At 46.2% G+C, this 27,903-nt stretch overlaps 1 protein-coding gene and 1 long non-coding RNA gene across 20 annotated transcripts in view; both read right to left on the bottom strand.

Moving 5' to 3' along the window:
- Positions 1-27,903, bottom strand: part of RERE (arginine-glutamic acid dipeptide repeats) — a 358,060-nt gene that overhangs the window by 170,125 nt on the left and 160,032 nt on the right. The window lies entirely within an intron of this gene.
- On the bottom strand, positions 11,185-11,673 carry LOC309538280. Its single transcript, XR_014222154.1, has 2 exons — positions 11,451-11,673; positions 11,185-11,414 (listed from the first exon to the last, which is right to left on the bottom strand). It is a non-coding gene; the product is annotated as an uncharacterized lncRNA (long non-coding RNA).

Here is a 27,903-nt window from a genome sequence, read left to right on the forward strand (position 1 = left end):
GCAGAACAAGCACAGAGGGAAAGCATTTGACCTAACAATCTACCATTTATAGCGGCTTCAAATTTATAGACCCCAAGCCTCCAAAAACAGAGGGGTCAGCGTTTGTTCCACTGTGCTGACTCGCTGCCTTTGGTGCTTTACATCATCCTCTGCGCCAACATGGCAGGAGGTTGTGCTTTTGCGTTTTATTTTATTTTTTTACACCCACAATTTGAAAGGCAGCACATGAAAACCTCCTTTGCTGTTTACAACAGAAGCGCAAAATAACCAGTTACATTTAAATCCCCCGACAGATGATGCAACTGAAAAATGTGCTGACGCGCTAAATTTGCCACAATCTGCTCTCGGCTGATATCAGAGAAGCATTTCTCTTGCAAATCACAGCGCCCCTTTAAGGTATCATGTCCTGGTGATTGCTTCTTTTGTGTCCAATTAATTTAAAAGGCTTAACCATGGAAATCAGGCTGAGAATGTTCCTCTAGCACAGCAACAGTACCGCTCTCTCTCTCTGTTTGTAGAAACCAAATCTTGCTAAAAATACCGGCATCTTACACTATGTTATGTTTTACAATATTGCTACTCTCTCTTATACTATAAGAGAATTGTTAATGTTGTGGCTTACTGGGCCTGCTTATAGGATTCTGTCTTTTTTTCTTTCTTTCTTTTAGTATATTATAGTTTCCCCTGTTTCCCCCCCCCCCACTCAGGGATTGAAGAGCAGGCTGTAAATACTGCAAATAAATAAGTAAGAAGGTGATGGACTCCAATCTCACTGCAAGGCAACTCTCCCCCTACTTCCCCCCACCACAGAAATCAACCAAGATTTCCACTGGTTGCTGAAATGGGGGATGATGGCTTCATTTCACCCCATTAATGCTGCTGTATGTAGAACCAGACTGCCATCTGTAGCTCTTTCTTACTCCAGCAAGTGGGCTTCCATGGGGCTATGGAAGTCAGAGAAGATGGCCACCAGCTTCCACACACAAAAGGTGTGAGGAACCTTTGGTCCCACGATATTGCTAATCTGCAAATCCCATCACCCCCAGCAAGCACGGCCAATAGTCTGGGGTGATGGGAACTGTAGTTCAGCAACAATGGGAGAGTCAAAGGTTCCCCAGATTTGCTGCATTGTACAGCTCCCCAGAACAGGAACAAAGGAAGCTGCCTTAATACTTGCTTTGACTTCTGGACTACTTGGACTGGCTGGCTGGTGGTTCTCAGGGATCTTGGGCTGAGGGTGCTTCTGATCGTCAGGTACTTGAGCCTTTGAACTGGAGATGCCATGAGTTGAAGTAGGACCTTTTACATGCAAAGGAAGGGGCAGAAACACTGAGATATGGACCTGGCCACAACCAATGGGCCTTAGCTCCTGTTGGGAGACTGAATCACACTTCTTTTTTTAAAAAAAATGATGGCATCTGGAGCAAAGTCTTGATGACTTATCTTAAAGCCAGAGGGGTGCGGTAGGGTGCCCCCATGGGAGCAGGTGTAGCAATCATACCTCTCCCAGATTCCTACTAGAAAGCATGGACTCTTACTGCACCCTAGAACTCTAAATTTCCCTGCGCATGTCAGTGTGACATGCTCTGTGCAGCACCTCCAACAGAACAACTCTCAAAGGCAGCCAAGCTACCTCTTTCGGCTCCTGTCCTCTTAACCTAAACCAACACAAAGACTGCAACCTTTAAACCTGTTAGTGTTATCTAATGACTGTTCCATCTACAAGAGCTTTTCTAATAGAAACAGGCCACGATGGCTTATCTCTGTGCACAAGCCAGCCCTCAAAGAACCGCCAGCTTGATTGAGCGCAGTAATGGAAGGCAGGAAATGAGAAGGCTTGGTTAAGCCGCGGATAATCGATCAGTGTATTCAGCGGAGTGTGAGCTGAGCCAGGGAATAAGCAGCTCGGGGTATCCAATACTGTGCCTTCCAGTACAGAAAAGTCCCATTTCTGTGATCTATGCAGGAGAAAGAATAATTTATTGACACAACAATATAGGATTCCCCCCTCCTCACCCCCTGCAACATACATATGCCAAAAATGTCTTGCTTTTCACATTTGTTATTCTTTACAGTGCAGAAAGAAAAATCTTTCACGCCTCCCATCCTCAGCAAGCTGAATGACAAAGCTGAATAGTGGCTTGTGTTGTTCCGAACAACTCGTGAACCTGGAAATTACCGGTAATTCACAGCCCCGTTTGTCAATTCTTTCAAATGTAAGGAAAGTGTTCTCTTTGCCTTCCAAAGTCCAGTATTTTTGCACTGTGTATGTGGAGTGTCCCATTTTTAATGTGTGCAACTGTGATTCGCCTGTCGACAGCTGGAATAAAACAGGTGAAATCTCAGAATCAATCTTAAGGTTTTAAGTTATTGCCAATTTAGACATGCTGGCAAAGTAAACAATCTGGAGACCCAGGGTGGGGGGGTGGGGGGGCGCTCAAATTGTTAGAATTTGAAGGACAAGCAACTCACCACTGGAGAAGATAGAAAGGCAAGGCTCAGCTTAAGAGGGGGAGAAAGATTTTCTCCCATTTTTATTTTTACAATAGGGGTGGGGAAGCAACCTGTATCTTCCTGAATATCTCCAGTTTTTCCTCCAGGCCTTCACATTTCTGCTCAGGAATGGGTCAAGGATAACCTTGGCCGTCGCAAGGAACCCAGATGAGAAGCTGCTATATGCTGTGACAGTAAAGAAGGAGCCAGATCAAAATGAGACCTCTAGGTGCTGCTCCTTTCGAAAGATGCTCATCAAGAAGACATCCTATGCCCAAAAACCTGGTTTTGGAAGAAGTAGTTTTATTTTACATTTTGTGCATTTTTTAAAAAAATGTTTTACACAGGCAGCATTAGAAAGAGGCATCAATGTAAGATAGTGGTAGCTGGCACCTATTGGGACTGGTGAGTTGGAAAACAGGGAGGCCAACAGCAGGTGGCGCCAGAGCCAATGACTGGCAAAACCGACTCATTCCATTTTGACACCATCCCACTCCTTGTTTATTTCCTCAGAAGCAACACAAAAGAATTAAGAGGAGGAAGAAGCTGATAGCCAGAGCTACCCATTGATTAGACTACAGTAATTGTAAGTAAGAAGTCAGGCAGGTGGGGGGGGGCAAGCTAAGGGCAGAATGAGGCTGGTAGGGCAGTGTCTCATTTGCTCTAATGAACCAGCCTCCACTGAACAAGTGTCCCCGTCCTAAGGTAAGAATTCAGAGCCACTACAAAATCTGTTTATAGATGGCCGTAAAAATTTACTGTTTAAGAGCCTACTAATCCTTTTCATGTCTGCAGCTAGAAATCTATTAAGATAATATTGGAAAACAGCCACTAAATTAACTCTGGAGGCCTAGTGGAGTAGACTGTAGAAGATTGCTTTTTTGGAAAAACTAACAAAGCATCTTTGAGCACTATTTCAAAACGATTTTGAAATAATATGTTTATTCAATACACAGGAAAGGATAAAAGTTATCTTCTCACCACCAGCTATCCCCGGCTCACTCTGGGGCAATCTGGTAAGACAGAGAGTAAAGACACTAAACGGGTATAGTCAACTCTAAACTATTATCCAAGCCTGCCAGATATTTGACTGTGCATGGAAGGATTTGGGGGGATGGAGTACACAGAGGCTGTTTTCAGAAACAAAAATGTTTTTAGAAATGAATTCAGAGCCACACAATGTTGCATGCAACAAAGCTCAGACCTGCAAAGGCAGAAGGCGTGATGCCAAAAGCAAACAGAAGCAGTCTTCCAGTTTGCTTAAAACAAGAGCAATTTATTTCCCTATATGTTCCTTTTCGGCTTCGCTGAACTGAAAATTCAGAACACCTCTGTGCTCAGAGAAATGGGGTGGGGATATATACTTCTTTCTAAAGTGCACTGTTATTTTTATATTGCAAAGAAAGTATTTTACCTTCATCACGGGAAAGTGTGTGTGTGTGTGTGTACGTGCGCTCACAGAAAAAAATAATAAACACTATCATAAACCATTTCACAAAAGGTCACAGGCCACTGCTTACTATCTCTCAATTAATCCCACTGAGGCATCTTTCCACTCTGTTTCTTGCTTTATGTTCTTTGAATTTCGCTCTGTAACACCTGATGTCAGATAAGCCAAGCAGAAGCATTCATTGCTAGCAGCCTCTCTTTTTTGCTTATAGGTGGCATGCTACAAGGGTAAGGGGCACAGATTGTGTTCCTTAAACCATATTTCAGTCTTACACATCTTTGTTTTGGTACTAGACCACTGCTCCTCTCACTGCAGACCAGTAGTTCCCAAACTGTGACACAGAACTGAGAATATATCCTTGACATAAATGAATGATCCCTGTTGGGAAGGGTAGTTCAATGGCAAGAGCATCTGCTTTGCATGCTGAAGGACCTAGGTTCAATTCACAGCATCTCCATGTAGGGCTGGGAATATTCCCCCATCGGAAAACCTGGAGAGCTGAGGCCAGTCGGACAAACCTGAGCTAGATGGACCAATGGTCTGACCAACTACAAGGATGTTTCTTATGAGTTCAGATACACTCAACAGAGGCTGCTGCCCACTGCTCTTCTGGCCAGTTTACTGCTCTGTTTTTGTCTCCTTCCAGTCAGCTTACTTTGGAGAATAGATAACTATTTGATCTATGCACTAGGGGCAACTAAACAGGGGTGGTGCATCCCATTTCGCTGCTTGAGGAGAAATAGGAAGTGCTGCTTTGCCGTGCCGCCACCACTCCCATCACCACTACCTGCCACTGCCGCCCACTCTGCCACTGCTGTGTGCCCTGCCAGGAGGCCCTGATTTCAGGTAAGATCACACCAATTTTGGGTGGGAGTGGTGAATCCAGCCCACGGACGGTCCAGGAATCAGCGTGTTCTTACATGAGTAGAATGTGTGCTTTTATTTAAAATTCATCTCTGGGTTATTTGTGGGGCCTGCCTGGTGTTTTTACATGAGTAGAATGTGTGCTTTTATTTAAAATGCATCTCTGGGTTATTTGTGGGGCATAGGAATTCGTTCATTTTTCCCCCAAAATATAGTCTGGCCCCCCACAAGGTCTGAGGGACAGTGGACCAGCCCCCTGCTGAAAAGGTTTGCTGACCCCTGCCCTGTTAGGAATCCTTTGACCAACAGTTGAACTGGATGATGCCCGACACCCACCCACCCCAGTTCTAGTATGATGAGAGAAAAACTTTCTCCCCTTCAATATATATATACACATACATACATACACACGTAATAATAATAATAATAATAATAATAATAATAATAATAATAATAATTTATACCCTGCCTGTCTGGCTAGGTTTTCCCAGCCACTCTGGGTGGCTTCCAACAAAATATTAAAATACAATAGTCCATTTAACATTAAAAGCTTCCCTAAACAGGGATGCCTTCAGATGTCTTCTAAAAGTCTGATAGTTGTTTCTCTCTTTGACATCTGCTGGGAAGGCATTCCACAGGCATGCCACCACCAAGATGTCCCTCTGCCTGGTTCCCTGTAACTTGGCTTCTTGCAATGAGGGAACTGCCAGAAGGCCCTCCGCACTGGACCTCAGTATCCAGGCAGAACGATGGGGGAGGAGATGCTCCTTTCCATTTGCTTTAAACTCCTTTAAGTTTCACTGCTAAACTTCATAATTCACTCTTCATGCACAATTAAAGAGAAACTCCAGAGAAACGGTTTCCCAGACACCTGGCATTTCAGGCACTGGCACTTGCAAAACGTATGCTTATGTAAACATACTTTGTGTACTGTAGACACACATACACAGAAAGAAATCCCTGCACCAGATCATCCAGCCCAACAGGATCAAAACTGGAAGGCAAAGCCAGCCCTGCTCACCCACCTGCAGTGAGGAAAAGGGGTTTGCAATAGCAAAAGCCCACCTGCCAGATCATTACTCAACCAGCAGCAACAAGCCTCCAGGAGGGTTCCTAGCAGCTTGTCGCTTCCCATGCTCCAAGCCAAGTGCTCCAGAGGAAGAAACCATACAGAGTAAAGGTTTATCAAGAATTGAGATGGTGCGGTTGCGGGTGGCAGGAAGCCCCTTACAACCTGAAGCGCAAAGGACTGCAGCTAAGCAGCAGAGCTCAAGTTTGCAGACAGTCCAAGGTTCAATCAATGGCAACTCTAGGCAAGGCTGCTGCCAGTCAGTGTAGACGGTACTGAACAACATGGACTAACAAACTGACCCAGATTAAGGCTATTACCTGTGTTCCTTCATCAATAAGCAAGGCATCAGGCTGTAGGCTAATCCTACTCTGGATAGGCTCTTTTAAATTAATGGACGTGCCTAACTTAGGTCTGTTAATTTTAACAGGTCTGTTCTTAGAAGGAGTGGCACTGGATACAGCCCACCTTGTTTGAGGAATCTGTGCTGGATGCAAACCTGCTACTGCGCCACATTCAAGGTTCTGATACTAACTTAAAAGGCCCTATATACCTCAGCACTGGGTTACTTGAGACGCTGCCTTATCTCTTACAGACCGAGTAGGTCACTGTGTTCTTCGGCAGTTTCTCAAAGTCCCTAAAATATCAGAAGCCCACTCTTTCAGTGTCAGGCACCCACTCTCTGGCCTTTCCAGAAACAACTGGGTGAAAAGCGGCATTTTTACAAAAAAATTACAAAATGAAACTGTTTTCCTACTTTTTCAGGTGTTTTTATGCTTTCATAGAATTGTAGAGTTGGAACCCTGAGGATCATCTAGCTTACCCCCCTGCAATAGCTGTCCCGTACAGAGACTGAACCTGCAGGCTTGGCATTATTAACACCACGCTCTAACAAACTGAGCTATTTAGCTGCCATTAGATGGATGTAAAAGTGAATCCATATAACAGAATAATAAGAATAAGCATACACACACATATGTACACAGGAGGGCCTAGTTCAGATGTCACATTAAACCAGTTTTAAATTAAACTATGGTTTAACATGAACAAACAACATGTATTAGCATGCTCTGCTCCTTCCTTTAGGCAACCAGGAAGGAAACAGACCAGAGGCTGGCTACACGTTACATGTTTCTGTCCAAACAAAACACAAGCTCTAGTTATCACATAACGTGAAGCCAGCCTCTCGACTGTTTCCTCCTGGGCCTGCCAAAGGTAGGATTGGAGCAGGAGCTCAGGGGTAGTCTGAGCAGTGGGTTAAAACACAGTGTAATTTTAACTATGGTTTAGCTTGACATCTGAACCAAGCCAGGGTGTTCTACAGTGTTGTTCCACTTAGAGGAACAGACGTTATGAGAACATGGCCCCCATCATCTCTCTTCCTCTCAAATCCTGTAGTCTTTCCAAGTGTAAAAATCTAAAGGCCACAAGACTGCACAGATTCTGCCTTCTCTCTTAACAAATCTCTACAGGAGTTTCCTCAACGGGTGCTGATGGATAGAATACACTCACTGAAATGAGCCACAGTGACTTTTGAGGCCTGGTGGCGACTCACTACTGAACAACTTGGTTGGGGGCAGAGAGAAACAGCTTGGTAGTTGGGATGTAGCCAAGGAAGAAAGAGGTCTGAGTTTTGCAGTTTGGTTGGGTGAAAGGGACTTGAAGGAGGAGGCTCCAAGGTCATGCGACTGCCTTGGAGGCGAGGGGGGCAACTGTGACACTGCATGAAAAGACAAAGAACTGCATCTGGTCGCTTGCCTGCTCTCTTCCCAGCTCAACCTATATATTTATGAACAAACAGGTAACACAACATACACCCGAGGATTGAAGTGCTCCCTTTCTTTATTTGCAAGGAAACTGACCCAGCAGCAGCTGACCTGGAACCTCCTGGTTGCTTAGTAAGGCAAGGAAGTGTTCAAACAATACGAAAGGGACAATTCTTATTAGAACAATTCAAAAGAAGGCCATAAACACTTCTAACCCCAGCTTTTCTTCTCCCCACTCAACCTCTTTCCTGCTCCACTCTACTCTGATTACAGATTAGGGCTCTCCCACCAAAGCAAATTTGGCAGCAGGGCTGCTGAAGGGAGTATTGATAGCACAACCCTCCTCCTTCCGCACTTTGCCTGATTAGCATTTCTATTGCTGCGCAGGGCACAGAGGACGCTGTAAATCAAACACACTCAGTGTCAAGCACAATAACCAAAACAGTTACCTAAACAACTAACGGGTACTGTGAATGCGTTTAACTAAGCATCGAATAAGTGCCCCGGCAATTAAATTCCATTACGGTTCCTGAGACTTTAAACCTTGAGGAAGGTGAGGCCCAAGTGAAGACGCCCTTCCAGAGGGCTCCTGGCATTTGCTACTAAAATGCCATTTCTGGCACTGAGTTCGCATCTAATTGCTGAGCAGCACCAGCTGCAGCATCTGTTGCTAACATTAAAAACAAGCTTTGAAGCCGGCACAGGCAGCTCCAATAGATTCCTCACCTTTGAAAATATCAAGAGGAGGGACAAAGATCCCCCAGAAGCTCACCAAGAAAAATGGCCTTTTAACAACAGAGTACTGACAGGGGTTGAAAAGGCTAAATCACCAAAAACACCGAACTGCATAGGACCAAACTGCTTTTTTAAAAAGTGGTTAAAAATATGGTTTAAAGTAGTTCATGGGGGCGAGAGGAAACTGAGACAGTTCAGCAGGATGTGGTTGTGACAAACCACAACACCAGGAGACAACCAACCAACCAACCCACACAATCAACGGCAATTCTCTTGTACTTTCAGCTAAAACAGAAACAAAAGCGGGGTGGAGTGGGGTCAGACTTGCCACGTTGGCATCCCACGGCAAGCAGGAGTGTCACACCAAGGGCAGGAAACTTGGGGATGGGGTAGGGATTCTGCACAAATCCATTCCCTCTTGCTGAGTTATTTGAGGGACCTGGCAGCACCTCCTCACTTTGCCAGCATTCAAGGGATTGTCATCCCAAACACTGCGTGAATGCGAAAGGGTGTCAACATTTTCACATCATCAGGTTTTCCCATTCAGCGAAATTCCTTCTTGTTGGAACTTTTTCATAAGCTCCATAACATAAAGCAGATCTTTTGTCATTTTTAAATAAAAGATTGTCGGTGGGTGGGTAACTGTACATAAACACTCGCATGCACACACAGCTTCTAAAAGCCCCCTGCAGAGTGAAAAGTGGTTTGCCACATAATACAAGGGATCTGCTGCTTGAGTAACCCAAGACAAGCCCTGCTGGATAAAGCAAAAGGGCTCATGCAGACTATTTGCAAACAGTGGCAAATCAGATACTTCTGGAAAGGCCACAGGATGGGCGTGATGGAGATAACAATTACCTACTACTGCTCTGCCACTACCAGCACCAACCAATATTCAGAGGAATGACACTGCGGAAGACTCTTTAACTAGCAAAGCTCATCCTTGTGGATAGACCTGTCTTTGGTAAAACGCGCCTGATCCCCTTTCAAAGCCACCTAAGCCCATTGCTATCACTGCATCTTGCAGCAGAGAGGCACAAACCCCAAACCCGTTTGGGGCACATAGAATTAGTGGCTCAGCTGTCTAGACCCTGGTCACTGGCTCTCATTTGATCATGTACTGCAATTGCATACCATATGCACTATTGCCCTAGCAACTGTTGACTATTCAAGCAAACATTCCTGTTATGAATTATTTGCATGTTCAATGTTCCAGCTATCAGAATTGTTCTGTGTACACACATTCTGGCTATCTTTAATTAGATTTCATTACCTTAATTGAGATGATGAGCATGTTTCTCTATCTACATCTTCAGTTTGCTTTGTATATTCTGCACAGTACTTTGTATGTTCAGCACAGCGTTAGGTACAATTTTTATCTGATCTTTCCTTTCAAGGAACTCAGTGTTGCACACATGATCACCCCATACAATTTTTTTATCATTGCGACCCAGTGAGTCAGGTACGGCTTTCTGACTGGGTGGGGTTGGAAACCTGGTCACTCCGGTCTACATCCAATCCATGAATCACTACACCATTTTGGCTCTCAAAAGAGAAATACCTCAAGCAATGTCATGTTGACCATTCAGGAGAGATGGATGGAAATGTGGATTAATGGACATTCCTGCAAATTTGAAAGTTGATGGCACAATAACCGGTTTTAATTTTTCTAACAAATTCCCTATCTTCAGGGAAATCTCTCCCTGAAGAGAGTTAACACCTCTATGCATTGCTAAGCATTGCGAAGTATGTCTTGTGGTGCATACCCAATTGATAAGAGGTAAAGGGCAAGTCTATTGAGCATCACTGTAGACCCATGAGAACCCATACATTAAAACACTTTGCTGTTATTGCACTTTAGAGAGCACAGGTGGGAGGCACTTGCCAGTCTCTGTTGACAATACTGAGATAGATGGACCAATGATCTGATTTTGTATCAGGCAGAGCTACCTGTGTCCCTGTGTTCATTACTAATATTTGAAATAAGGCATCTCAGGGTTTCCAAAATCACAGTTTCAATCAGCTATACTTTTAAAAAAATCACACAGTGCCTATTTCTTTGTTTATTTATTGCTGTGATTTATTACTGGGGTTTTCTTGTGTGTGTCACTTTAAAAAGGAAAAGCTCACAACCACACTTCACGTTTCCATGTCTTGTTTTGTTCACCAAAGCCAGCAAGCATCTGTGTAGGAAGAAAGAGCACCCGGGGGTCACGCCCTGCCTAATCAGAGGTGAAGATTATGCAGCAGACAGAATTACACAGAGTAGCAGGTTACACAGGCAAATGCAGGGATGGGGGGGGGGGAAGGAGGAAATCAACAGCTGCAGCATCCAGATGAAAGATTTATGATGATATTTTACCACACGCCAAAGGAATTTTGCACTTCAGAGTGTGAAAATCTTTTTTGCTCAGGGGGCCAGCCTGTTCTGGAACTCAAAAAGCTTAGATTAGAAGGCAACAAACAATATTTTGAGATTTTTATATATTTTTTTAAATGCACAGACGGTAACCTGAAAATCAGCAAACACACACATACACAATGGATTCAGAAGGCTTTCCAGCAGCCCATTGCCTGGCATTAACACGATGGGCTGTACTCCATTCTGGTCTACCTAGGTCGCAGCGGTATTTTTTTGATCAGGTTACACAGCACAAGGAGATGAAATTTCTTATGAGTGCTTGTGTAATACAAATATGTAAAGCTGTGCTCTTAGTCGGAGGCCAGGAGATATGAGGACTTGGCAAAAGGAGAAAAAACATAACCTTCTGGGGAATGTGTTTTTTTTGACAGAAAGGTTATTGGGGGGGGGGGACGGGGACACCAGAGTAGCTGTATTTCTGAGGGAGATGCCCAGAGCAGAAGACAGTATTATGGATTACATTCCTACTTTTGATGTGGGGTTTTTTTGTGATAAGCCTGGAAGCTAAAAAGGCACCAGAGAGCTGAAATTATCTAATTGATCCGCACACAAAAAGGTAACCTCTCTTTTAAAAACTCCCTTGAAAAGACAAGGGATTGTCTGACTAAAAACTCCCTTGAAAAGACAAGGGATTGTCTGACAATCCACGACAGAGTTAAGAAGCCCAGGGTGACTCACCAAAAACTACAATAAGATAGAGAGCATAAATTAACATCTTTATCCTTGACAGGGCCAAAGCATGTATATTTTATTGTCTTAATTAAAGGGATCTCACTATAAATTGAACATCTGGGCTGCAGAGACTGCCACTGTGGTCTCAACAGCTGCAAGGGAGATATCCTGGGCATTGAAGTCAACCATCCACCACCTGGCGGCTAAGAGTAACTGGACATGGGGGGGGGGGGAGAGAGGAGGCCACAGTTTTGTTATCAAGCATGCAACTTGTTCCTGGAAAATTTGATGCTACTGTCTACCTACCTATTCTTCCCAGTCTCCTTCCCCCATTGTACAACGTGTGCGCACACACACACCATTTCTGAGTCGTGCCCGCTGCCTGCCCCAGCTCTTTATAAAGTCAGGGCAGGTGCCCAAGATAGCTCTGAAGGCTGTTCGGCTGCCATTGCACCACACTAGCCCTTCCCCATCTCTGAATCGTGCCCGCTGCCTGCCCCAGCTCTTTATAACGTCAGGGCAGGTGCCCAAGATAGCTCTGAAGGCTGTTCGGCTGCCATTGCACCACACTAGTCCTTCCCCTGGCAGAGAAAAGCTACATGACACCACTCCAGCTGCCTGCTCAGGCTGGTCACTGGCAGAAGATGCCAAGATGTGCAGGACCTCTTATTGGGAAAGAGGTTGGCAGAACCAGCCATGTCAAAGAAGTTGTTCCACTGCACTCTTTCCCCAAAGCTCTTTTAAAGAGCATTTGTTCTGGATTACTAACTAACCAACCAAAGTATCATTGAGAATGTACCAGAAGTCGTAAAAAAAAAAAACCTCCTGTATTGTTTGGCTGTAAGCTATAACAAAAATGAAAAGGGACATCCAGAGTTGAGCCGTGGTAGCTGGGACTGATGGAAGTTGTAGCTCCAACTTTCTGGTTGGTGAAGCCCAGGGCAATAACTGAATTCTTTCATTGTTCCTTTGCAACTTTTCATGTGTGCAAAGGGCAAACCAAGAACAGTTGTGTTTGCTGCCATCAAGCAATGCAGCCTAGCCACAACATCAGAAGAGCAGCAGCTGCCAAAAGGGGAACACAAGTATGACAATTACCTTTTCCCACCACTGAAAGAGGACCACAAATTGAGTTCTGCCATGCTGCAGTACACAGGGAGTGCCTCATACACCCAGAGACAAAGCATATGTCCACCCAGTTCAGCATTGCCTACAAGGACTGCCAACAGATCTCTGGAATTTCAGGGGTTCTCTCCCAACCCTACCTGGGGATGCCACTGGGGATTGAACCCAAGACCTTCGGCATGCTAAACAGATGATTTGCCACTGAACTACAGCCCTTCCCCTTTGTCCTCCCTGGGAGACAATCTAAGTTTCTACCACCATACTCACTAGTCACCACAGAGGCTCAATTTGAGCCCAGTTACCAACAAATCTGAGCAGCTGAACAGTAGGGCTGGGCGATAACTGGTTTTCAATATCGTAATATATCACCAGATAAATATTGTGATATATCGTGTGATGGGATGATTAGCTGCTTGTGCGTAAAATCGTGCTCCCTCAGAGTTTGTGCCACTCCACAAACCTCTGTGTGTGACAGAGCTCCTCAAACATGTCTGCCCTAGTCACTCGTAGATTCCGACAGTGGTTGCTTTCGGAATCGTCTCCAGCATAAGAGCTCCTTAACGGAAACCCGCCTTCTGGACTCACGGCGTGACAGTTTCCGGCGAGGCGTGGGTCTCCCTATGGGAGCCTCAGATACCTCCCCACTGTTCTCGCTGGAAGCGTCTCTGAGCCCTCCCTCCTGCTCGCATTCCCTCAGAGATCCACTCCTCCCCCTGCTGGTTCCTGCTTCAGCTGTTGAGTCTCTTCCTTCCTCCCTGAGCCCCTCCACCACCTGTTTCTCCGATGGCAGTTCCCTGACATCCACCTCCCCTCCAGGGCCCCCCTCACCCCCTCCCATTTCCTCTCCTCTGGGAGGTGAAGAGGTAAAACCCCGAAAAGAATCTTCTTCATCTTCAGACGTCTCGAACAATTCCCTCCATCGATCGCCGTCCTGGCTCGCTGAATCCTCCTCCTCCTCGGAATCTGTGAACCCCTCCAACTCCTCTTCTTCGTCGGTGGTGGCAAAGTATTCCCTCCGGAACCTCGCTACAGGCTGAGGTTTACGTGGGAACCTCTGATGAAAAGTTTCTATTAAAACTTCGTCATTGACATCCTCTGCCCTAACCCAGGTGTTTTCCGACTCCGGTTCCCCTTCCCACATTACCAAATACTCTACTTGATCTCCCTTCCACCTGGAATCGAGGATCTCCGCTACATTGTAGCTTTGTTCCCTTTCCTCCATTGCTGGTCCCCGAGTGACCCTCCCTTCTCTGTCCCCTTTATACAGTGACAGCAATGACCTGTGGAAAACTGGGTGCAGCTTCATGTGGTTCGGTAACCGGAGTCTGAAAGCCACTGGATTGACCTGTTGTGTGATTTCAAATGGACCCAGTCTTTTGGGTCTTAACTTCTTACAACCCCCTTTGAAGGGTAACCCTTGGGTTGACAGCCACACTTGGTCCCCCACCCTAATGGTTTCACCTTCTCTCCTGTGTTTGTCTGCCTGCCTCTTATATTCCTCCTTGGCCCTGTCTAAGTTAAGTTGGAGCTGGCGATGGATAGCTTCCATTTCTTCTACGAACTGTTCGGCAGCTGGAACGCTCCATCTCTCCCCCTCCCCCCCTGGGAAAGCCCTGGGATGGCACCCGTAATTTGCCAAAAAGGGGCTCATCCCCGTGGACACGTTCTCCGCATTGTTGTAGGCAAATTCCGCCAATGCCAACTTCTCCACCCAATCATTCTCTCTGTCATTGACGTAACACCTCAAATATTGTTGGAGGATGCCATTGGCTCTTTCCGCCTGCCCATTGGTTTCAGGATGCCGGGCAGTCGAGAAATTTACCTCTACATGCAGTAAGCTCATGAGCTTCCTCCAGAACCTGGAAGTAAATTGTTTCCCCCGGTCTGAAACCACCCTCAAGGGGGCGCCATGCAACCTAAACACATTTTCTACAAACAATTTAGCGGTTTCTTCTGCCGTGACCGCATGCGAGCAGGCTATAAAGTGTGCCATTTTGGTTAACAGGTCTACCACAACCATGATGGCTGTTTTCCCCCTGGACCTTGGCAGATCAGTCATGAAATCTATAGCCACTGCTTCCCATGGTCTTTCTGGTGTGGGTAGCGGTTCTAATAACCCTGCCGGCGCCCGCCTTTCCCCTTTGGCTCGCTGGCATTGGTCACAACTCCTCACATACTCCCGCACGTCTTCCCTGACCTTAGGCCACCAAAATTCCCTGGTCACCAGCCACATGGTTCTGTGTTGCCCAAAATGCCCCGCTGTGGGGCTATCGTGCAGCTGCTTGAGTACCTTCCCCCTCAACTCCCCTTCAGGTATATATAACGCTCCCTTGTAGTACAACGCCCCGTTTCTCTCCTCAAAACCTCCGTGTTTATCTCCCTCCCTCCTGAGTCCCCTGAGTTTGTCCTGTGCGTATTCATCGTTCTCCGTTCCCTCTACCAGTTCTCTTTGCCCCACCAATGCCGCCCCACACACCCAGCGGTCCTCTGGAATGACATGTCTCTCTTCGGGTGCTCCCTCCCCCTCCAAATATTCAGGTTTACGTGAGAGAGCGTCCGCCCTAACGTTCTCTGGGCCTGGCACATAACAAATCTCAAAGTTAAATCTGGAGAACTCCTGGGCCCATCTCAACTGCCGTTGGTTGAGCACTCGTGCCGTTCTCCAATACTCTAGGTTCTTGTGGTCAGTGCACACTTGCACCTTATGTTGTGCGCCAATTAGCAGGTGCCTCCATCTCCGAAAAGCCTCATGGATAGCAAGAAGTTCTCGATCGTACACCGTGTAGTTCCTCTCGGATTTGTTCAGTTTTCGCGAAAAAAACGCACACGGTCTCCACTCTGACTCCTCCCCCCCTGGCTGCAGGAGAAGCACCGCCCCAATGGCTCTGTCTGATGCGTCTGTTTCGACTCTCATCTTTTTTTGTAAATCCACATGCAGAAGTTGTTCTTCAGAGGCGAAGGCCTCTTTTAGCTCCTCAAAAGCTCGCTCCGCCTCCTCAGTCCAAACAAATTTCTTCTTACTGCTGAGACAGTCCGTTATGGGCGCCGTCAGGTGGGCAAAGTTTCGGATGAACTTACGGTAAAAGTTCCCAAACCCTAGGAACCTCTGCACATCCTTCTTTGTTTTGGGAGTTTTCCATTCCAGCACTGCCTGGACCTTGCCGGGATCCATAGCTAATCCCTTGTCTGACAGGCGGTACCCCAGGAACTCCACCTCCTTGGTATGAAACTGACACTTCCCCAGTTTCACCCACAGCCGGTTGTCTAGCAGCCTGCGCAACACTTCCCTGACGTCTCTCACATGCTGCTCCTCATTCTCAGAATACACCAACACGTCATCCAGGAAGGCCACACAATTCTTGTAAAGCAAAGGCCCTAGTACGTGGTTCATCAGCGATTGAAAGCACGCTGAGCCTGCTTGTAATCCAAATGGCATGACGAGATATTCAAATGCCCCCAAAGGGGTGAACATGGTGGTTTTCCATTCATCCCCTTTCCTTATACGTATCAGATTGTACGCCCCCCTTAGGTCCAGCTTGGTAAAAATCTTTCCCTTCCGCACCCTGTTCAAAATGTCATCTATTCTAGGCATGGGAAAGGCCAATGGTTCTGACACTGCGTTTAAGGCCCTGAAATCACACACAAGTCTCGGCTTGTCCGTGTTTTTTTTATCCACAAAAAACACGGGACTACCTCCCACTGCCCTTGACTCTCTGATGAAACCCCTCTTCAGGTTCTTGTCAATGAATTCTCGTAACTCCTGCATTTCTCTGTCTGACATGGCATACAACCTGCCTGCGGGGAACTGCGCCCCAGGCAGTAAATTGATTTGACAATCAAAGGGTCTATGCGGGGGTAGTTGGTCAGCTTCCCTTTCGCTGAACACATCGCTGAGATCTGCGTATTGTCGTGGTACCTTCACCTTCTCCGTTACTTCCGTCCCTGCTAGGGTAGCTTGGGCTCCTGCTGAACCCTTTCCCTCCCTGCAGTGTTCTAAGCAATGTGCAGAACCAAAGGAAACCACTCTCTGATGCCAGCCCACCAGTGGATCATGTAACGCCAGCCAGCTCATCCCCAAAATAATGGGAGCCCCTCCCAAGGTGGCCACATTAAACGCTATCAGTTCCGTGTGCCTTGCCACCCTCATTGTCATTGGGACGGTCTGCAAGCTGACTTCCCCTCCCAACAGCTCCCTGCCATCGATCGTGGTCACCTGTAGGGGGTTGCTTAAAGGGATCGTCTGTATCTGGTGTTCAGCTGCAAACTCCTTGCTCATGAAATTGCAGGAGCTGCCTGAGTCCAACAGCGCCTTAATCTTCAGAGGGTATCCATTTTGCAACTCTAGTGACACCTCTATCACTAGGGCAGGTTTGGGAGGTTCTGGCGTGGGCACTTTCACTGCTCTTTGGCCTGGCTGCTGTGCCCCGACGGTGGCAGCCAGGCGTTGGCTTTTACTTGCTCCGATATCTCTTCCACTCCTCCCTCAACAGCTCCCACCATTCCTTGCCATTCCTTCCTCTGGGGGCAGACTCTGGCAAAGTGACCTGGCTGTTGGCAGAGATAGCATTTCCGGGCGCCTTTTCCCTCCTTCCTACCCCCTTCGCTGGGCTCTGAAACTGCGCGCGCGCGCGCGCTGTTCCGATTTCCATCGGCTCTGCCGGCGGGAAAGCTGGCTCAGGAATGTCTGGAATGCGGAACTCCTTCCAACGTTCCCCTTTACCTTCCCGCCTCTCCAAGGCTCTTGCCTCCTGGCGCGCTCCTATGGTCAGCGCAGATTTGGTCAGCTGATCCATAGACACCGCCCTGGGGCTCCGGGACAGTTCGTCTTTCACAGCCGAAGAAAGACCTTCTTCAAATAGCATCTGAATGGGTGCCGCCGATAAGTCCCACCCCAATCTGTGAACCAGCATGGTAAACTCAGTCCAGTACTCACGGACAGATCGGCTTCCCTGCTTGCAAGCCATTAGCTGTCTGCGCACCACTCCCTCCTCAATATTGCTGGAAAACATGATATCCATTGCACGAAAGAACTTCATAGTGTCCTTTAGGATGTCATTGTGCGTTGCCATCAGGGGTCTAACCCAGTCCCTCGCCCCCCTCTCAAGATGCCCAATCACGAAAGCAACTCGCGATTCCTCATCAGGGAACTCATCAAACTGCACATTAAGGGCATATTGCATCTCTGTCCTAAAGGCATGGTAGTCCTTGGGGTCCCCCCCAAACTTCTGCACCAATCCTGGTACCTTTCTGGTGAACTGGGTGGCTCTCCCCTTCTTGTCTGCATCCTGAGCCCTTCTCTCCTCAAGCCTCGCCGTCTGCAGCGCAAGTTGGATTTCCAACGCTCGGTATCTTTCTTCCAAGCTTGGACCAGCTCCAACCCCTGCTCCTTCGGTTCCGGCTGGGTCGCTCATGATGCCTTCTCCTGCACAGGCAGCGTACAGAGACTGTCGGAATGCTGTGATGGGATGATTAGCTGCTTGTGCGTAAAATCGTGCTCCCTCAGAGTTTGTGCCACTCCACAAACCTCTGTGTGTGACAGAGCTCCTCAAACATGTCTGCCCTAGTCACTCGTAGATTCCGACAGTGGTTGCTTTCGGAATCGTCTCCAGCATAAGAGCTCCTTAACGGAAACCCGCCTTCTGGACTCACGGCGTGACAGTTTCCGGCGAGGCGTGGGTCTCCCTATGGGAGCCTCAGATACCTCCCCACTGTTCTCGCTGGAAGCGTCTCTGAGCCCTCCCTCCTGCTCGCATTCCCTCAGAGATCCACTCCTCCCCCTGCTGGTTCCTGCTTCAGCTGTTGAGTCTCTTCCTTCCTCCCTGAGCCCCTCCACCACCTGTTTCTCCGATGGCAGTTCCCTGACATATCGATATATCACAATATCTGAAATAAGGAACTATGCAGAGGCGAACAAGACAATGTCCTGGCAACTGCTACTGTTTAAGGGTCTGAAATGGATTAATGAGATTATCAATCACCTCATGGTCACTTTCAGCAGCAGACAAGCCAAAATGCATTCAAATGAAACTTTGGGTTTGGGGCTCGGCTAACAAATGGTGGTATTCCGGACAATCCAAAGTACAGTGATGAGTCAACATGAATACAAATAATCTGGGACTGCCGGACTGGCAGCAGGTCTACTGGGAAACAGAAGAGGCAGCAGCCTGGTGGCGGCAGAATCAACAATGTCAGGGGAGGGGAAGAAGCAGCAGCAGCCTGGCAGCAGGGGCACAATAATCAGCAGCCTGCAAAGCATTGCCACGGCAGTGGACAGCAGTGGCAAAAGTGGCAACGGCCTGCAAGGCCTTGTTATGGCGGTAGCAGTAGCGGCAGCCTGCGAGGCCTTGCAGTGGCAGCAGGAGACAGTGGCAGAAGCAGAGGTGGCCTGCAAGGCCCTGCTGAGGCAGGCTGCCACAGCTTCTGTTACCGCCTCCCACTACTGCCAGGAGGAGTTGCAGGCTGCTGCCACTTCTTGCCACCATGGCAAGGCCTCGCAAGCCCCATTGCTTGTGTCGCCACGAGTCCTCACAGGCTGCCACTACTATTGCTGCCATCTCCCGTCGCCAGTGCAAGGCCTTGCAGGATGCCGCTACTGGCAGTACCAGATTGTTTGTATTCAATATGACTCATCGCCGTACTTTGGATTGCCCTGAATCCCACCATTTGGTAGCCAAGCCAAAAACCAAAAGTCCTGTTGGGGTGCATTTTGGCATGCCTAGTGATAAAACTGAGTATTCAATGGTTGATAATATTGTCATTTGTCCATTTTAGACCCCTAAGTAGTAGCAGTTGCCAGGACATTGTCCTGTTTGCCTCTGTATAGTTCCATCCTTGTTTCAGATATTGTGGTAGATTGTGATGCTTAGCTGGTGATAACACTGCAATGTTTAGCTGCTGTAACTATGATGTTTAACTGGTGATAACATTGCAACGTTTAGCTAGTGAATTACTGCAATGTTTAGCTGGTGAGTTATCATAACGTTGAAAACCAGGTATCGCCTAACCCTTGCACACATTGTGATTCGCGATATATTGCCAGCTCAAATATTATAAAACAATTATCACACTGTGAACTTCAAACCAGTGTTGGACAATATACTGATATATTGCCTAGCCCTACTGAGTGGCTGCTTAGCTTCTATCTCTCCTGCTAGATCCCTCCACAATAAAACCTGAAGGACTGCTAGGACAGGGAAGGTTTCCAGCAAATTAGTCTCTGAGGTTCTCTACAGTCACATTCTTAAGTACCAGGAGCAGGGGCCCTTTCTTCAGCTTCTCTTCTATAATAGTGAGCAAAGGAGTCTCTTTCTGCCTGGCACAAAGCAAGCCAGCTCACAGAAGTTCTGTAGCAGCTTTAAGGCTGCTGGCAGCAACTTCTGAGTAAGTGTATGCCTTGTTAGCCAGCCTTCTAACCCAAACCGAAGAGAGGGCAGAGAAGGCAAAGGACCCAACAACCCACAATGTAAAGCAAGAAGTCTTCTTCCGCAGCAGTTTCCCTTGGTTATACTAGATAAGGTTCCAACTCCAAAACGGAAGGCAATGGATTCCCCACCCACCCTGCTTTCTTCAGCACCATCAAGAGGGTATGTTGAAATCCAGTACTGATGTGGCACTATACCTCCCAGTTGCCACTCCTCACTCTGCCCAGCAAGAGAGAGGGCCTTACAGAGGATTGGCAGCGTCTGCCTAGGTTAAAATAAAAATCATCATCCAATGAAACACCAAAAGCAAGATACAAAGAACTAGCTCTCAACTGCGATGTACAGGGAGTCTGCTCCACAGACCTTATAGCAAGATGACCGTGATGAATAAAGAGAAAATATCAGACTTGCACTTCCCTCTGAGGGCCTTTTCTCAGAGTTTGATATCATTTCACATTTTTATCTGTCATAAATGTTTTGATTTTACGGTGGGAAGCAGCATCTTATCCTGGAGTGTATATTTTGCATATTTTGAATAATCTTTATATACATAATTGGCAGATGAAGAACCAAAGCCCTGATTATATCGTGAGCCCTTATTTTTTCTTCTTATCTCTCCTTTTCTATGACTTCTAATTTTTGCTTTCTTTTCCTAACACTATCTCTATATTTACGTTTTGTTTTGTTTTTTGATGTTTCCTATTTTGGGTTAATGAACACACACACACAGAGAGAGAGAGAGAGAGAGAGAGAGAGAGAGAGAGCTGATGGATGGAAGATGAAGGGCCCTGTTTGAGGGGTGGGGTAGAGAGAATCTCCCAGGGTAGGAGGATGGGGGAAGAGGGGAAAACTCCAAGGTGAGAGCAGGGAGGGCTCACCCTTTGTGTGGAATAAGGGTTAAGATACAACCTTGATATCTCCTCCTCTTCCCCTATCTTTTCTGTCTGTTTTATTTCTATTTAGATTAATTTCATTTTTATTGTATTCTGTGTTGAAAACTTTCAATAAAAGAAAATGATTATGGAAGCAGCATCTTGATGGCAGAGCATCTGCTTTGCATGCCTAAGGCCCCAGGTTCAATCCCTGGAATCAATTATTTGGGTTGGTGGAGACCCCTGCTTGACACCATGAAGAACCACGGTGGGTCAGTGTAAACAATAACGAGCTAGATGGACCAATGGTCTGGCTCAGTATAAAGTAGCTTCCTGTGTCCATGTTTTGTCCCCCATCCCCCTTAAAGAGCCATCGCTAATATTTGTGGCATCTTCCCTGAACTTCAAAATGAAGGTTCACATCCAACTTCTGGGTACCGAGGAGACCAAATACCAGGTAGTTTTTCCTCTTTGTTTAACTGTTATATTTTGGTACAGAAGTGTCCTCAAGAGCCACCCTCGAGTCTCAAAAGATTCATCTCCAGAGTTGTTTACAATTTCCAGTTATGTAGAGAAGGATTCCACAGGTCTAGGTTTGCCAGGAATGTACAAGTTTCCAAGACAGAGGCTTCATAAACTTTTCCTGTTCTATTTAAGGTAACTTGCTTGGAATCAGGGTTCAGTAAATGACTGTAAATGTGATTAAAGGGAGGAAGGGGTGCAAAGTTTGTACAGGGCTGAGTGCCCTGAAGGTTCACGAAATACAAAAGGAAATGCATACATGGTGCCATGCGCATTCCACTTTTGGACACCTGAGGTTGGCAGATCTAAGGGTCCTGAGTGAGCTTTTATTGGGCAAAGGGGGAACTTGTCCCAAGTGCCACTCAGCTGACACCACACTTTCAAGTAATGGCACCAATGTAACAAAAGCATGTTGATGGCGCGTCTTCGGCATTACCACTCAGCACATCTGGGTGCACGGCAATCCAAGCAACGGTCCACATGCCTGGCGCAACAAACTGAAAGGGCCACCCACCCTTCGTGACAGCTGGAAACTGGGGGAAACTAATAAAGAATACAAAGTCAAAGAAGGATTTCTTTTGTTAAAGTGGCTGTGTGCCTGACAGACAGATTACCCAGTAGTTGAAAGATAGATCTGAGGCAGAAGAACAAATATTTGGAGAAGGAGCTGAAGGTCAGCAGCTCCAATTCTACCATCTGTGACTCAGCTGAAAGAGAGGTGGTGGTAAAGAGGGAGGAGGGAGGGCTTCCCAGGACTTAGCTCAAACATTTCAGCTCTTCAAAGGAAGGGTGGCTGATACATGGAATGCCTTCCATTAAGCATGCCAATCCATTTTTATTGTTTCTGAACTTCAGTGTGCCAAAATATCACTGGTGCATTGAGTAAATAAATTATGGCTCTCACTCAACGTATGAGAGCTTTTTATTTTATTTTAACAATATGAGTTTAATCAACTGATTAAATCTGAATAAATATCCATACTGGAGAGCAAGAATCATTCTGAAGGAGGAAATATACATTTAGCTGCACTTGTGCATTATAGCATAGCAGGTACTGTTGTATTTATCTATATCACTGCCTTGCTGTCAGTCAAGGACCCGAGGTGGCTCACAGCACAAAGTAAATCAGATACAGTTAAAAAACATGCACACAATAAATATAAATATTTAAAAAACCATTGACTAACCTTTTTTTTAAAAAAAAAGCACAGAAAAGCCTATAATCATTTAAAAAGACTTGTACAGTCATACCTCGGGTTGAATGCACTTCGGGTTGAGCGCGTTCGAGTTGCGCTCCGCGGCAACCCGGAAGTATCTAACTCAGCACTGCTTGCAGTGACAGCAGCCCTCCAGGATTTCAGAAAGTGACCCTATCCTAGCCCTACAAGGAAATGATGGGCCTCGAACCTAGAACCATCTGCATGTACAGCAGCTGCCACTACTGAGTTTTGGCCTTATCTTCTATCCCGAGAGGGCTATCTAAGAGGGTATTAGCCAAATGGTGGTGGTGGTTATAATAAAATTAATATTTAAACAAATAAAAGCAAACAAACAATCTAATGATTTATTGATTTGGAAGTTGAAACCCTGTAATAAATGTGCAGCCCATTTTGGGCCCATTATCCAAGATATTAAATAGCCTTCTTTCCTAAGAGTGATGGCTGCAGCTCCAAGATTTGGAGTCCCCATATTTCTGTGGTTTGCACAGTCCCAGAGCTGCCTCTTTCACCCCTCACCATACATAGGTAAAATAATGTTCCAAGTGTCCGGAAGCAAAGTGGCTGAGAAACTAGACAGTGAATGAAAACCCAAATTCAGTGACGATACTCACTGGTGTAGGAGACAAGTCCTATGAGAAAAAGTTGGAGGAGTTTGGTTTGTTTATCTGGAGAAGAGGAAACGGAGAGGGGAACTTGAGAGCAGTCTTCAAATACCTGAAGGACAGTCAAACTGAAAAGAGCAAACCTTGTTCTCTGTTGCCGAAGAAGGAAGGTCTAGATTTAGGTACACTTTGGTAGAACATTAGGGTGGTAATTAAGCCCAGTTTTGCTCAGTGAAATTAAAGCATAATAACTAAGAGGAGTCCATTCATTTCAGTGGGTCAGCGCTGAGTAAACCTTAGCTGAAGACCACCCCTAAGAGAGCCTGATTGACTGTGACAACAGTCTGACACTATAACAATTTAACTAACCATAGGTTTAAGAAGGTCTGGAGATGATCAGTGTCTGGATGGGTAAAATTCATGGGAACCAGATGGGAGGCTGCCTTGGGTTATGGTCTCCCCTCTCCTTGTTTTTCTACTATATTTTGTTTTATGTTGTAAACCAACCTGTGGTCTCTTGTTGAAGGACAATATATAAATATGGTTTAATAATAATAATAATAATAATAATAATAATAAGGCAATGAAAAGGTGGGACATAAATATAAGAAGGGAATGTGCTTTCCCTCACTGGACAGTTATCCATTGAGGCGGCTTTGTATTGTGTGCATTGAGCAACAGAGTGTACTAGATTCTATGTATGATCCTATTATCAAACGTCACTTTTGCTAGAGGTCTGCTGGGTGGCTTCAGACCCAGAGCTGTTCTCTCTGCCTCAGTCACTGAATATCATGTCATATTAACCCCCCCACACACACACACACAGGATTGTGACAAATAGTAGCGAGACAACAGGTGTGAAGAATTCTGCTCTTAAGGAGTAGGGTCAAGCTCCTTCCAAATTAGACAGCATTATTGCAGTTTTGAAATCTCCACTTTGCTTCTTTTTTCTGAACTATGTAGATAAGCAATTTCCACACTTGAAGGGAGGGAAAAGAGAAGTACGTTTAGGATTAATGAACTTGCTACACAGAGAGCAGAAAGGGGATGGGGGGAGGAGAATCCTTATACACCGCTAATTTAATTAAAGAATTATCTTCTCAAAATACATCTAAATGGCCCCAAACTAATACAGACCCAACCGATCGCTTTCATCAAAATTGCAAGTTGCTCCAGATTCGAGCTGAGAATTCAACAACGCACAAAGCCAAAAAGAAATAAGTATTTCTAGGGCATTTTTTCAGCCAGAACTCACAGGAACTCAGTTCTAGCACCTCTCAGGTGGGCGCCATTGCCATTGTAAGAGAACAAGGGAGGTGTTCATAGGGAGTTCCAGCACCTCTTTTTTCTAGAAAAACAACACTGAGCACTTCCTTCACAAAGCCAACCAATGAGACCCAACCAATGTTTTTTCTACCTTGGAAACAAGTCAAGGAGTCCAAAAACAATTTCCTAGCCATACTGCATAGTCACAGAGACCACCACATTCAAATTTAGTGATCACCATGACATTCCACCTCCCTTGGAAATAAAAGCCCATTCTGAAAGTGCGAAAACAAATTTCTCTAATGAATTCTCTTTAGTGACTTATGAAGTGTAATAACATGTCTCTGGGGACTTATCTTCGCTCTCTCTCTCACACACACACAAAACCTGAACAGTGCTCCAAGTACCCCCCGATGACTACAGAGAAGATCTCAACTTCAATAATCCTAAAGGTCAGGGGCAATATTAAATAAAACAGATGTTCTTGCTATTTGACATACTTAAAGGAGTTGGCTAAATTCATTTTAACTCCAATTGCTCCCAATAGTTATTTTTTTTAAAAGGGTTTAATTATTTTTAGATGCAAAAAAGAAGCCCATCACCTGCCGTGTGTGTGTGTGTGTGTGTGTGTGTGTGTGTGTGTGTGTTCTCTTCGTTCTAAGAAGACAGCTTCTGTTTTATTTAGCAGCCAATTATCTGAACACCAGGTGTAGGAAATGGCTGTGTTTACATTGGGTGAACACCAGGAAATGAGACTGTGGGGGGAAAGCGGCAGGCGAGAGGTCCAAGGTGCAGCAGCATTACTGGTAAGAGGTTTGCATAATTAAGAATCCAGGCAATTAGGTCACAGGGATGGATACAAATAAATTCACACCAATTTTTACAGCTCCTGTCAACACACCACTACTGCATCCTGTCCCTTCCATAATGTTCTCCTTTAAATGAATAAAAAAAATATGGGAAAAAAAATATGTATCTCCTCATTCACATGGGGACAGGGACAAAAGCAAGCAGAATTATAATCCACCACCATAAGCGCGCACACACCCTGCCTTGTCTCCTGAACATCTTGTCAATGGAAGTAGGGGAGAGTAGGGAGCTTTTTAAAGCTAAATTGCTTTAAAGCCAGGTTATAACACAGCCATAGGACGGGAAGATAGTAAGGCAAAGCAAAGGCAACTACCGTATTTTTCGCCCTATAGGACGCACTTTTTCCCCTCCAAAAATGAAGGGGAAATCTGTGTGCGTCCTATGGGGCGAATACAGGCTTTCGCTGAAGCTTGGAGAGCTCTCCAGGCTTCAGGAAGCTATCAGCAAGCCTGGGGAGCCCGCGGGAGTTCTCGCAGGGCTTCCTAGGCTGCGGATAGCAGCCTGCCGTCCGGTGCATGGGGCGCCCTGAAGCAGAGCGCCCCACATGGCGGGCAGACATCTGCAGCCTGGGGAGCCCTGCGGGAGTTCCCGCAGGGCTCCCTAGGCTGCGGATAGCAGCCTGCTGCACGGAGTGCGGGGCGCCCTGAAACAGAGTGCCCCACGCTTCGGGCAGACATCGGCCAGCCCCACAAGCTCGGGGGACAGCGTTGAGGCGCAGCGCCGCCATCCCGCTGTTCCCCGACCTGGTTTGATTTCCCCGACCTGGTTTTTTGGGGGAAATAAAGGGGGGGATTCCTTTATTTCCCCCCAAAAAAACTAGGTGCATCCTATGGGACGGAGCGTCCTATGGGACGAAAAATACGGTATATGGCTGGCATTAAAGGAAAGCACCACTGTGTCTTACGGTAAACAAGAGGCTTACAAGGACCTGTCCAACGCTGCAGAAACTGAGACTTAGGCTTGGGATCGGATGGGTGGAAGGCCAGCAAAAGCAATTAATGTGTGTTGAGCGAAGAAGAGGGGAAATCTGGCTCCTGAGCATTGGGAACAATCGATCCCTCTCAAGAACTATGAGGACTACTAGTTTGTGCATATATATTAAAAAGAGACCATGATTTTTATTACAGGGTTGGTTTCTGTATTATAGCACCTAGGTACACTTCAGATCTAAAATTTTCTGCCACTTTTCTGCCAAGACAATCAAAGTTTTTTTTAAAAAAGCCTCAAAACAGAATTCCAAAAGCCTCTTTGCACATGGAACCACAAACAACGCAGAATGCTACACAATTCTTAGGAAGGGATTTAGAAGGAGAGTGCTAAAATAAATGACTGTCGCTCAATGTCATACCAGGCTGACTACACCAGACTTACTACTGGAGCCAGGAAATATATTAAATTAAACCTGCAGCCACCATTAAGAGCGTAATCTGTTTAAAAGACTATTGTGGTAAACCACTACAGTGGACTAACTACTGGACATTGATGATGTTTGCATTTGCCGTCGGGGGGGGGGGGGGATCCAAAGGCATGTATCAAGCTGCCTGATGTTGATCCATGTAGTCTGCTCTCGCAGAATGTAGCTCTGAAAAGTATATTTCTGTAAAAAAACGGATTTTTAAAAAGAGGCAGGAGGGAAGGAGTCTCCCTGTCCTAATATGCAACAGTGCAAAGATAATCTACAGAGGACACTCTCTGAGCATCTGCTAAACACAGCAGTTAGAACATAGGATGCTGTCTGGTATCAAATTCGGCTAAGGGTCCATCTAGCCCAGTATGGTCAACATGGGCTAGCAGCTGCTCTCTCAGGTTTCAGGCAGGGGCATTCTTAGTCCTACCTGAGGATGCCAGGGATCAAACCTGGGATTTTCTGTGTGCAAAGCAGGTGCTACATCACTGAGTTACAACCCTTCCCCAAGGAAGAGGACTGAGCAAGTAGCCAAAGGGCAAGGAGCCACAAGTCATTCCCAATACTGTGTTACTTTGGGTTACATGTGCTTCAGGTTACATACGCTTCAGGTTACAGACTCCGCTAACCCAGAAATAGTACCTCAGGTTAAGAACTTTGCTTCAGGATGAGAACAGAAATTGTGCTCCAGCGGCGCAGCAGCAGGAGGAGGCCCCATCAGCTAAAGTGGTGCTTCAGGTTAAGAACAGTTTCAGGTTAAGAATGGACCCGAGGTACCACTGTACTGGGTGGTGCAAAATCCCACGTGTGGGACTGCAGAGAATACAGGAAGAAGATATTTAGTTGTTGTTTGGAGAAAGGATCTTGCTTTGCAGCCTCCCACTAGCACCTCCTTGGGTCAGGATATAAAATATACTATGCTTCCTTGCTGCATAACTTTGGGAGGTTATAAATAGCAGGAGTCCATTCATCCTCACCTGTCCTTAGCTGCAAAGGCACAAAAATAAAATGATCTATGGACAGCAAACAGGGAGGGTTGGTGAGGTGAGATAAAAGCTGGTCGTGTGGGTTGGAGAGAGAAAAAGCTAGAGGGAACTGTCAGCTCTCCCAAGCCTTGCAAATAAATCTA

The sequence above is a fragment of the Podarcis vaucheri genome (genome assembly GCF_965113315.1).
Source record: "Podarcis vaucheri genome assembly, chromosome: 7".
NCBI lineage: Eukaryota > Metazoa > Chordata > Lepidosauria > Squamata > Lacertidae > Podarcis > Podarcis vaucheri.